Source organism: Physeter macrocephalus, chromosome 14, assembly GCF_002837175.3.
Source record: "Physeter macrocephalus isolate SW-GA chromosome 14, ASM283717v5, whole genome shotgun sequence".
NCBI classification, from domain to species: Eukaryota; Metazoa; Chordata; class Mammalia; order Artiodactyla; family Physeteridae; genus Physeter; species Physeter macrocephalus.
The window spans coordinates 44694677-44707737 of record NC_041227.1 but is presented as its reverse complement, the minus strand read 5'-3'; the positions used below and the strand labels follow the sequence as shown (position 1 = coordinate 44707737).

At 44.5% G+C, this 13061-nt stretch overlaps 1 protein-coding gene across 1 annotated transcript in view; it reads left to right on the top strand.

Moving 5' to 3' along the window:
- Positions 1-13061, top strand: part of RIN2 (Ras and Rab interactor 2) — a 238228-nt gene that overhangs the window by 35761 nt on the left and 189406 nt on the right. The window contains exon 2 of the mRNA XM_028498655.1: positions 9877-9986. The gene's annotated coding sequence lies outside the window, so the exon portion shown is untranslated. The remainder of the gene's footprint in view (positions 1-9876; positions 9987-13061) is intronic.

Genomic DNA, 13061 nt, shown 5'->3' with positions numbered 1-13061 from the left:
GATGGCTTCCTTGTATGTGACATCTGCCGTACACAGCTAACCTTAGACTGGGGGAGGCTCATTTCTCTAAAGATGGATGCACCATCGTCACATGTTCTTTTGCCCACCCTCCATCAAGAGATAAAGTCTCATCTCTTCCCTTTGAATCTGGCTAGGTTTGAGTCTCACTTGTAACCAGTAGAATGTGGCAAAAATAACACTGCCTTACTTCTGAGGATGAGTTGGAAAAGGTGATGCATTCTCCACCTTGCTCTCTGGACCATGCTGAGGCTGCCACGCTGTGAGGAAGCCCAGACTAGTCCATGGGAAGAGACTGCATGGTCTGAACCTACAAGAAGTAAGAGAAAGATGCCCTGCCACTCTCCACCTGTGCCAGCTGTCTCTCCGCCCCGCCCCCACCCCCCCCCCGCTCCCGCCCTTTATTCCAGCTCCAGGTCCTTCCTCTGTGGCTGCAGTCACATTGAAGACTCTCATCTGGAACCACCCTGCCAAGCCCTGCCTGAATTCCAGACCCTCAGAAACCAGAGAGAGAATAGAATTATGGCTGTTTCAAGCCACTGACTCTTGTGGTGATTTGTTATGCAGTGATGGGTATCTAGAATGAATGGAGCCTCAGTGACTAAACAAATAAGGACTGTTTTGAAGAAGGAGTAACTATGCCTAATACCTTTTGTAGTGGTTTTGTTTTGGATAATTTTTAACCGGAACGTCTCTAGATGTAGCTTACAAACTGACCTTTCTACTGGAAAAGAACTGAGTTATTTTCAGGAGGTTTTCTTTTTTGTAGTTTTAGAGCTTTAAATATCTACTGCTTTTGGCAAAAGTAGGTGATAGGAGAGAATGCTGGAGAGATCTGTTTACCTTGTCCTCGAATGGGGTAACCCTCCAAAAACGCAGCAACTGAGAACATGGGTGCCATCCTCGAGCTTTCCGTTGAAGCCCAAGGTTGGGTGGCTCCCACATTGGCTGCATGATGAGCAACTTGCCTAATGTCCTAGGTCACAATGGAGAGAAGTGACCTCAGACAGAGGGCTGGAACGAGATTTCATTCCTAATGGCGCAGTGGCCATGCTCTGGATTCCCCCTGGCCTGCCCCTGGAACCTCAGACTCAACTCATCCAAAAGTGAAATAATCACACACCCACTCAATTCCTCTAGTTTTAATAAGCCCAGCGGTCAGGATGCCTGCTTCCCACACAGGAAACTTGACCCCTGGCCTTGTCGATCACAAGGGCAGCTGTTAACCACTTGTCCTTCATTCTCTGTTTATGTGGGTTTGTGGGGAGGGGACTTCTATGCTGAAACAGAAATACACATTCCTGTTAATTTTTCAACTAGTGTTGGACTTTTCCACTTAGACTCAACTTATCTAAAAATATAATAATAGTCATCTGCCTGCACCAGCTCCTTCTCACGGCATCCTTGTCCTTTCGGGGGCCCTTTTGGAGCTTCCTCATGTACAGCAGTTGCCTTCTGTAACAGCTCTCGTGTCTGATACCGTCTTTCCTAGTTCAAGGTCATAGTTCATGGTTCAGGTCTTCATTATCTGCCCTAAGTGGCCCTTCCATCTCCAGCACCCCACCCCGACACAGACTTCGGTGGCTCCCCTAGGTTTACATTGTACAGTGGAAGCCCCACCCTTGGTCCGGGCCCTTTCCTGGACTGCCTGTCCACTCACATCCCCAGTCCTCCCAAGGCCAACTGGTGTTCTAATGCTTTGACCTTGGCACATCTGCTTTTGGCTGAGTGGTTTTCTCTAAAATGCCTTTCCTCTTGCTCCCCCATTGAAACTCCACTCATCTGCATCTCTTTCAGATGCTCACATTTAAAAACAGGGCCCTGTTTGTGTCCCTGCAGTGTCCAGCTGAGACCTTGAGCAAAATCCAGCAAATATTTATTAAAGTGAATATACAAGTGAACTACTAGCCCTTTCCTTAACTGGCAGAATAGAAACAGAAATGGTTGCAGAATTACCACGGATGTATCTGCATTCCTAGAAATGCTGGTCATTTCTGAAGTTAAGAAGATGTTTCCATAATAGTGAACCTATTTATTCGAGAAAATTATTTAAAACAATCTTGTAGATCTTATTTAATTTAATCTTACATGTTTAAGCAAAGGTCAAAGAATCTAATTTAATGAGTTAGTACAGTGCTAAGGTTTGGATTGTCAAAGGGCAACAAAATTCTTGATTTGTCCTTTGAAAGAAAACATATCAGAATTAAAGAGGATCCACCAGGAGAGGAGGTATGCCCCTCCCCTGGAAGTGAGAAAAATTTCATAAAGTCCTGGCAACCTGGCTTCTGAGGGAAAAACCGAGATCATTGCATAAGGAAAGTTAACTAATAGGTCTATTTTAAAGTAATCGGAAGCAATCTAAAATTTCTCAATTACACAAAAGTCCTTGGAAAGGGAATAGAAAATATATAGCAAATTTGAATCCTTATTTTTCATAGGTATTGTAACTTCTATTAATATTACCAAAAAGTAAATTATTCCTTGGGATAAATGTTCCTAGAACTGTTAACAGGAGATGTTTTTGGGAAATGTTACTATTCTCATGCAAAGCCAGCATTTGGAATGATTTATCTATTGGTACGACTATGGGTCTTCATTCTGACTTTTTTTTGTGCCCACTCAGACAATAAAATAGCTAAAGGATAGAGTCTTCTAGACTTACCAGCAATGTTCGTGTGTTGGAAATACCCGTAATTACTCTCCTAATTCCTTACATATTTCCTTCCTTCCCTCCCCCATCAGTTTCTTCTCAGGCAGTTTTCTGTGGTTGGGTAGGTGGGGGTCAGGATGCCCTCTAGGGACAAGGTCAAGGACAGGGTCAACCTGACAGCATGAGCTGAACGAGAAAAACTAAGAAGGTCCTCACAGGTGGCCCTGCCGGAGGGGACCTTAGACGCCCAGCTGCTCTCCTTTGCCGCCCCTTTTAGGTTCCGCCTGTCAGCAGCGGGCGTCCACACCAATTTCCCCAATTCCCTTTTCAACAGCGAAAGTTTATTATTTGTAAAAGGTGGTGAGAGGAGGACATTCAAATATATAATATGCTGTATATTAGTCAAACACTGACTGAGGTCCCAAAGTGCCGTGTTCCATGAAGACTTAAGCAAGAGCAGAGTTCATCCTGGTCTTCATAGGAAATTGTGTGGATCAGACAAAATCAAGATCATGATAGTACAACATAGTAATCCATGCTGTGGAAAGGCATGTAAACGAAGATGTATTAACCAAGTTCAGTGAGGCTTCAAAGGAGTGAGGGACACGTGACACACGGGACCCAGAGCAGACTTGGGGAGGGGGCAAGGGCCACCAAGGGGGTTAAAGGTGGGGACAGTGGTGGCAGATCTGGGTTTTGCCATGACCAGCTCATGGTGCTAAGCAGCTCACTTCACTTTGTCCTGCTTTAAATTGAGACTCTAATGCTGCTTGCCTTATGAGGCTGCTGTGATGGTGTAAGGGAGTCGGGGGGAAAGCAATTGGCGTAGTGCCTGGCGTGCCATCAGTCCCGCATATGCGCCGGCGGTGACCTGCTGTATTTTGAGATAGATCTTAAGGGAAAGCCTGGATTGGAGCAGGAGTTGGCAGCAGAGGGTAAGGGGTTTTAGGCTGAGCATCCTGTGTGTGTGTGTGTGTGTGTGTGTGTGTGTGTGGATTCGTGTCCTTCTTCCTGCACCGTGATTTGGTTGACACCCCCAGTTCTCCGTTTCCTCTTTCTCAAGAAGCAGATGAAGGCTCCCAACAGAACGGCAGCTAGAGATGAGAAGAGAGGAACTTCTAAGATGAGAATGTGTATGTGGGTGTTTGTGTCTGTGTCTGTGTCTTTGTGTGTGTGTCTCTGTGTGTGTCTGTGTCGGTGTGTGTATGTGTCTTTGTGTACGTCTATGTGTATTTATATGTACGTGTCTTTGTGTGTGTGTGTCTTTGTGTGTGTCTTTGTATATGTGTGTCTGTCTGTGTCTCTGTGTGTCTGTGTCTTTGTGTGTCTGTGTGTGTCTTTGTATGTGTCTTTGTGTCTGTGTCTGTGTGTGTGTCTTTGTGTATGTATGTGTCTTTGTGTACGTCTGTGTATATTTATATGTATGTGTCTTTGTGTGTATGTGTCTTTTTGTGTGTGTGTGTCTGTGTACATCTGTGCGTCTTTGTGTGTGTGTGTTTTTGTGTGTGTTCGTGTCTTTGTGTGTGTGTGTGTTTAGAATACGGCAAGTACACCAACCAAGGCATAGGAGACAGTAGTAACAGGAGCCCATGAGACTTTGAGGGCTGTTCCACAGAGAAATGGTGTCCAGTAGAAATATAATGTGAGCCACATGTCATTCTAAATTTTCTAGGAGTTACGTTAAAAAATGTTAAAAGAAATAGGTAAAATGAATTTTAATAATATATTTTACTTAATTCAATGTATTAAAATAGTTCAACATGCAGCGACATTAGTGAAAAATGGGTGCTGGAAGCAACATTGAATTCTAATTTGCTTGTGTGGCAAGAGCACTGGACACGTACAACTATAGCCTGATGTTAGGAGCACGGTAACTATTGAGATATGGCTGGGGATAGCAAGCCCCCTTTTCTATAAGGCCAGATAGGTTTATCAGCCTCCCTAGTACACTATTTTGTTAAATCCAAGTTGGAAATCTATGCCAGAATGCTAAAACTCAGTCAACAGGTATTAATGCAAATGCCTACTTCATGCTCCATACTGTGCGATGCACCAGGGTATATGGACGAAGGAAAAATTAAGACCAGCACCTCTGCACACATTGAAAATAGTGTAATTAAGCTCTAAAAGCTCTAAGTTTGGGGGTCCACAGTGTAATAATTTCAGGATATTTCAAGTAGACAAAATGCTGCCTGATAATATAGATGTGAAATCATGGTTAGTGGGCAAAGCAGAGCATACACAGACATATGTGCACACTGGGTGGACGGACATACGAGTTTGGCCTTTCCTGTTTTGTCAAATGAGAGATTGGAGTATAATAAAGATTTTCAAAATGGGCATCTGTAAGTATGGACTTATGCTCAGGGGTTCATGTATCCTCTTTGGGAATGTTTGAAGTGTGTTTTTATTTTAAGGATAACGGTTCATAATTCATCTAACTATATTCTGGGTCATCTAAGGCAATGATTATCAAACTGTGGGTCATGACTTCTAGTGGACTAGTGGCTTATGACTCATTAATGGGCATGTCCAGCATTGCTTTCAATAAAAGTGAATGGATTGGAAAACATCAGGATGTAAGAGTTAGGTACTGTTTTATAAAATGTTTGTTTCTGTGTTGTATGTGTGCGTGTAGGTCTGGGTCATGATGTGAACTGTATTAATGTGGGCAGACGTCCAAAGAGATTGAAAGCCGTTAATCGCTAGATCACTGGTTCTCGACCTTCACTCAACATTGGAATCACCCAATGGGCTTTGAAAATTAAGACTGTGTGGGTCCATCCCCAGAAATTCTGCTGTAATTGATTTCAGGTGTGACCTGGCCATGGGGCTTGCTTTGTTGCTTAAACCTTCTTAGCTGTGCAGCCAGGGGTGCGATCCTGGCAAGGGTTGAGCCTTGTAGCCAAGTCTTGCCAGGTAATTTCAGTCCTGCCTCTGGTTTGTGTTTCTTTAATTTGCCTTGGGGCCAAGTCTTCCCACAGATTGGAATTGTTGGAGGGTAGGAGGAGGGAACAGGGGGGCTGAGGGCATAGATGCTTTGCCCCGGTGAAGGCAAGTGCAGTCTAGGGGGGCAAGTGGATGAAGTTCACAGAGGTTCAGGTAGAGACACATGGGTTGGGGTGAGGAGAACACAGAGAGTGGAAGAGAGGTTGGTATCATCTGAATCGTGTGAGCAGTTTCACCTGCTCTTCCCCTCGGAGTCTGCGACTTCCCCAGGTGGTCTGTGTGTGGGTGCCTCTCCATACAGCAGCTTACCTTGAAGGGTGACCCTTGACTGATTCTCTTCTGTTAGCCCTTCCCTCACAGAAGATGCAACTCCACTATACTCACGTCACAAGGGATGAGTTTCAGCAGAACAACATCATCTCTTACATTAAATTAATCTTGTTACTTCTAATCGTATTGGTTACATTCTTGTTCTTTTTTTTTTTTTTTTTTTTTGCGGTACGCGGGCCTCTCACTGTTGTGGCCTCTCCCGTTGCGGAGCACAGGCTCCGGACGCGCAGGCTCAGCGGCGCGCAGGCTCAGCGGCCGTGGCTCATGGGCCCAGCCGCCAGCCGCTCCGCGGCATGTGGGATCCTCCCAGACCGGGGCACGAACCCACGTCCCCTGCATCGGCAGGCGGACTGTCAACCACTGCGCCACTAGGGAAGCCCTACATTCTTGTTCTTATATAATTTGTCATTGTGCTTGGTTTTATAATTGTACAAGCTCATGAGAATAAGGTATTGATACCTAGTTATTTTATTTGTCCATACTTAATTAATATTATAATAGAAACAAGATAATGGAGGAAGCACTGGATTTTTTGTGCCTTGAAAGGATAAGCTTCCTTTCCTCACTGGGCCCCTTTGGTCTGTGTGACTGTGCAGCCCACCTGGATACAGTGGCCAGTAAATTAACCCGACCTCTTATTGATCTATTAGCAAAGATCAGAAGACATTGTGTAGTGTAATGGAAATAAAAACAAAAATAAACAAATGGGACCTAATTAAACTCAAAACTATATGATCCAGCAATCCCACTCCTGGGCGTATATCCGGACAAGATGAAAACTCTAATTTGAAAAGATTCCTGCACCCCAATGTTCATTGCAGCACTTTTTACAATAGCCGAGACGTGGAAGCAACCTAAATGCCCATCAGCAGATGAATGGATAAAGATGTGGTACATATATACAATGGAATATGACTCAGCATAAAAAACAATGAAATAATGTCATTTGCAGCAACGTGGATGGACCTGAAGATTATAATACCAAGTGAAGTAAGTCAGACAGAGAAAGACAAATATCATATGATATCCTTTATATGTGAAATCTAAAAAGATAATAATAATAATACAAATGAACTTATTTACAAAACAGAAACAGACTCACAGACATAGAGAACAAACTTACGGTTGCCGGGGGGAGGGGTGGGGGAAGGATGGATTGGGAGTTTGGGCTTGACATGTACGCACTGCTATATTTAAAATAAAATGCCTTTCCATGAAAACAGAAAAAAAATTTAAAAAAGAGAAGACTTTGTAAATGATGTAAATGGAGCTTGAAGCTTTTTGGGATTATTTTTCAGTAACCCTATCTACATGTGAAATAGGGGTTCAGAGGAAAATCTGAATTAAGAAGGAACGTGGGATTTAAATTATTAGCAAAAAAAAAAAAAAGGTGAGGATGATGATGACAGTGACTGATGTTGGTGATGGTGGGTGGCGGTTAACATTTATTGAGCATTTGCTAAGTAACCTGAAACGGGCCTGTGCTTTCCATGGTTATTTTACTTGATCCTTAGAACAACTCTTTGAGGCAGGTGCTATTACAATCACCCCACTTTTCACAGAAGGACCCCAAGTAAGTAACAATTCAGTAACTTGTCTGAGAGATTCAACTGGGATTCAAGACCAAATATGTTGCCTCCAGGCCTGAGAGCTGAGTCTTCTCAAGTACATGGATAGGGCGGGGAGGCTATTCCAGGCCAGAAGATGTGAACCCAAGGAACGAAGGAGGGGGTGTGTGTGCCATGTGCTGGGGAGGGTGCCAGGGGAGGTGCTGGCAAGGAGGTCAGTGTCCAGCTATACAGCCTGGCGGAGCAGTGAGACTATGCAATGCTGATGAAAGAGTTTAAAAAAAAAGGATGAGTTCATCCTTTTATACTGATGTAGGAACCCTGATAAGACATCCTGAGAATGGAGTAAGCAATGTGCAGGACGACACATAAACATTTATTTAGAAAAGAAACACGTGTGTGTGTGTGTGTGTGAGAGAGAGAGAGAGAGAGAGAGAGAGAAATTGAATGTTTGCACAGAATTGATCTGGAAAGATATCCTTCCAAGTTCTGACAGTGTCCACGTGTGCCAGGGATGCAGGATGCAGGTATTAGTGGCGACGGTCAGAGGAAACTTGAGCTTTTTTTAATTTAATTTTTATTTTATATTGGAGTATAGTTGATTTACAATGTTGTGTTAGTTTTAGGTGCACAGCAAAGTGAATCAGTTATACATATACATGTATCTATTCTTTTTCAGATTCTTTTCCCATATACGTTATTACAGAATATTGAGTAGAGTTCCCTGTGCTATACAGTAGGTCCTTGTTGATTATCTGTTTTGTATGTGGTAGTGTGTGTATGTTAATCCCAAACTCCTAATTTATCCCTCCCCCACTTTGGTAACCGCAAGTTTGTTTTCAAAGTCTGTGAGTCTGTTTTGTAAATAAGTTCATTTGTATCATAGCTTAGATTCCACAAATAAGTGAAGTCATATCATATTTGTCTTCTCTGTCTGACTTACTTCCCTTGGTATGATAATCTCTAGGTCCTTCCATGTTCCTTCAAATGGCATTATTTCATTCTTTTTTATGACTGAGTGATGTTCCGTTGTAGTTATGTACCACATCGTCTTTATCCATTCCTCTGTCAGTGGACAAATTTAGGTTGCTAAAGGAAACTTGAGCGTTGATCTAGCATTTATGTTTTGTTTTCTGTTTGTTTGTAAGCAAGATGACTACATTCATGCACTTAGGTAATTCTGAAAAGGTGAGGGTGTTGTTAAGAAAACAGAAAAAGAAATGGAATCATTTGGGAATTTCATATTCTGTCCCATCTCCAAATCCTAGACTTGAAGGTTTCAGGACTGTTTACATTGTTGGAGCTGAGGTAATGCAAGGGCGAAAGGAACAAATTGTTCCTGAATTCATGGGGAAGACAGCATCCTTGCTGATTAGTTCCTTTTTTAACGTGGAAGCCTATCTGGAGTTTTAGAAATCTGAGCATCGGCATAGGGGTGTAGAGAACATTCTGGTAAAGCAAGTCCCCTCTTGCGTTGCCTGGCCCAGAGGTGGGAATAGGGATAAAAATAGGAAGAAAAGACCCTTCGATAGAGTCTGCCCTCCACATCCATGGGTTCAGTTTCTCGAAATTTCTATCCGAGGGGGTTGAATCTGCGGATGCGGAACTTCCGATACGGAGGCCGATCGTATTCACGTACTACATACCCCTCCATTTTTATTTTTTTATTTGTTTTATTTTTATTGCAGTATAGTTGCTTTACAATGTTGTGTTAGTTTCCTCTGTACAGCAAAGTGGATCAGCTATACGTATACATGTATTCACTCTTTTTTAGATTTCCTTCCCATTTAGGTCACCACAGAGCACCTGAGTAGCATCATTCTGTGTGCTATATAGCAGGTTCTCATTAGTTATCCATTTTACATACAGTAGTGTATATATGTCAGTCCCAATCTCCCAATTTATCACCCCCCCAGGCATGCTATTCTTGATGAAGGAAAGCCTGGCTTCTAACTTTCCCAGATACGAGAACCAGGAGAAAAGACATGGAGCCTTGGAAAGTGAAGATAAAAAATTTTTTTTATTAAATAATTCTTTTTTTTAATTGGGAGAAGAAACTTCACAGCCACCGACGTGTTAACAAAGGGGAGAACGATTGTTAGCATTTGACTAAAGGCCTCCAAGTACAGTCAAATATAAATATTTATTGAGTAACCCAGCCCAAGGCATGGAGCTTAATAATAGGAACTTGGACGTCGTGGGTTTTGGTATCCACAGGTCCTGGAACCGACACCAAGGATGACTGTGTTGTCACCTCTCAGCACCCCCTCCCAGCCAGGTGAAGGGCAAGTCCCCGTGTGGTTTTCGTGGCATTTTAAAAGTGCGTACAAATTGCTAAGTGGCCAATTCTGTGTGTTGTAGATGGATAAAGGACATGTGGACTTCTGAGCTTCCGCCGGAGAAGATAACAGTTCAAGCCCTCCAGGATGCTGGGCAGGTGGGGGCTGGAGTGAGAGATGCTGGCGTGAAGGGTAAGTGACGACTGAAGCCCAGTGTGCCGCGGCCTGGACTCTGGTTTCCAAGTTCCTCAGTCTGCGGGGATATGGTGTGCTCTGGCTTGGTGCGCTGCTGTGGATGTGACCTCTCTCTGACAGAGGATCAGGGAGGATGCTTGCCTGTTTCCTGGTACCTAAGGGATTCTGTTATCATGCAGTGGCTGCAGGGCCCAACCAAGATGAGGACAGCTCAGGAGCCCCAGAGCGTAAACTGTAACCGCGCACCTTTATGGAGCGCCAACTGCTTGGCGGGCCCCAGCGCTTTAATGCATTAATTCATTTCATTCTCATCTTAGAGCTGGGCCACCAGGGAGCGCAAAGAACCTGGTTGATTACTGAGAGCATATGGTCCTGATGGTGGCCCCATCCCTCTTTCTCCTTCTCATACATCCCCCACTTGCCTTTCTCCCCATGCCTGCTTTTCATCTATTTTATTTTTTTTCATGGAATCATAGATCTCTGTATGAAAGGGACTTAGCATCAGAGGGACGTCAGCATAGGTCACCGTGGCAGATCATAGTTTCCCTAAACGGCCACCGTGGTATCGCTGCTCTTCCAGAACCTTGCCGGGTCCCCTCAAGCTGGGAGGTCTGCTTTCCCTCCTCTTGAGTCTGGGCGGGACTCGGCGACCACCTTCACAGGAAAGGCGGCAGAGGTGACACTGGGTGACCTCAAAGCCAAGATCAGCAAAGCGTACGTGGCTCCCAGCCGGCGCTCACGCTCCGGGCAGGGCTGCCTGTGAGAGCAGCTGGGCCCCGTGGAAAAGCCCCGAGTAGGGGTTCCAGCCGACAGCCCCTCCAGGGCCCCACTGACACATGAGGGAGACCCGATGGCGCCAGCCCCCAACCTTGGAGCTGCCCCCCCGCTGCCGAGTGGAATGCGGACAAAGTGAACTGTCCCCGCGGAGCCCTGTCCCCACAGCAGATTCAGGAGAGGATAAACATCGTCACTGCTTGGTGCTCTCTCATTTAAACCCACCGCGACACCGTTGAAGGTAGATGTCATTCATTACACAGATTTACAAGTAAGAGGAAGGAGGCCGAGTCAGATGAAGTGACTCACCCAAGGCCACACGAGGAGCTGGGGTTGGAACCCAGGGCTCCCTGATGCCCAGCTTGTGAGATCCCCCCCTGCCCCAGAGCCCGTTCCTTCTGGACTGGGAGCTGGGGCCTTTGCTGCCCCTCAAACGTAGCCCTCTCAGAGAAGACAAACCATTTGGAATAGGAGGACCAGAGAATACAACTTTGGAGAACTAGCTTTACATAGTTTGCTCTGACTCTCTTTCCTTAATTTGAATCCTAGTTAAACCCTGAGATCCTCCCTTAAACATACAGTCCTCTCGGGAAGCTGCCTGCTTTCCCTCCAAGAGCTTAGATTCATGGTATCTGCTCGTGTTACACGAGATTCATATCATGTGAAGTAATAATCATGTTTCTGTGTCATCCCTGTTTGACTTCAGGCTCCGTGCGGCCAGAGCCTGGTCTGTGTCTCCTATTTCTCATTTTTTAGCACAGACTCTAACCTGTAGTAGACGGTGAATAAATGCAAGTTAAATAAATACCAAAGAGCCGTTAAGTGTGAATTTTCTTGAGAAGGATGATGGTAGCGTATAAGGAAGTGCAAAATTCCAGGTATAAATACTGAAGTCTTATCTTGGTGCTAAAGATTTGTCTTTTGAGGTCAAGGTTTCTTTGTCACTTCCTTTGTTTCTTCTGTGAGATAAAACATCTTTGGGTTTCACTTTTATAAACAAAGAACTTCCACAAAATGCAACAGTAAACTAAACAATAACAGGAACTGGCAGAGCTCTGAGACAATATTTCTCAGTGTGTTGTTATTCAAGTGGAAGATATTTTCAGATGTGCAGCATTGGAGAATTGACTTTGGTATGAATGTTGAAAATGTGACATGTAACTTCCACACTCATCGCGGTCGGCCTTTGCTCGTAGTATGGGTGGCCTTGTGTCTTTCAACTTGAATTTAGTTCCGTGTCTGTGTGGCATTGCAGCTGCTCCAGAACTGAGGACAGTTCTTCTCTCTACATTGTCCAGAGTGTCCAACACTGGATCCTACGCTCAATAGGTGGAAGATCAGCAGGACCAGAATATGAGGATATTTGTTTCTTTTATTTTGGCCTCTGGGATCCTAGTTCCCCAGCCAGGGATCAAACCCTGGCCATGACCGTGAAAGCACCGAGTCCCAACCACTGGACCGCCAGGGAAGTCCCGAGGATTTGGGGGTTTTTATTAATTAATTTATTTATTTACTTTTGGCTGTGTTGGGTCTTCATTTCTGTGCGAGGGCTTTCTCTAGTTTTGGCAAGCAGGGGCCACTCTTCATCGCAGCGCGCGGGCCTCTCACTATCGCGGCCTCTCTTGTTGCGGAGCACAGGCTCCAGATGCGCAGGCTCAGTAGTTGTGGCTCACGGGCCCAGTTGCTCTGCGGCATGTGGGATCTTCCCAGACCAGGGCTCGAACCCGTGTCCCCTGCATTAGCAGGCAGATTCTCAACCACTGTGCCACCAGGGAAGCCCGAGGATTTTGTTTTTTAAGAAGGATAAATGAATGCATGCAAAATGTTAGGCAAGTTTAAATCCTTAATCATCTTTTTTTAGTGCCTAATCTATCAGTCAGCTTTTGCTGTCTAACAAAGCCCCCAAAACTTAGTAGCTTCAAGTAGTATGGTAGCTAATTAAACTCAAAAGCTTCTGCACAGCAAAGAAAACCATAAACAAAATGAAAAGACAACCCACAGAATGGGAGAAAATATCAATATTTGCAAACGATGCAACTGACAAGGGATTAGTCTCCAAAAATTACAAACAGCTCATGCAGCTCACTATCAAAAAAAAACAAACAACCCAATCAAAAAATGGGCAGAAGACATACAGATGGCCAAAAGGTACTTGAAAAGATGCTCAACATCGCTAATTATTAGAGAAATGCAACAAAAGTACAGTGAGGCATCACCTCACATCGGGTCAGAATGGCCATCATCAAAAAATCTACAAACAATAAATGCTGGAGAGGGTGTGGAGAAAAGGGAACCCTC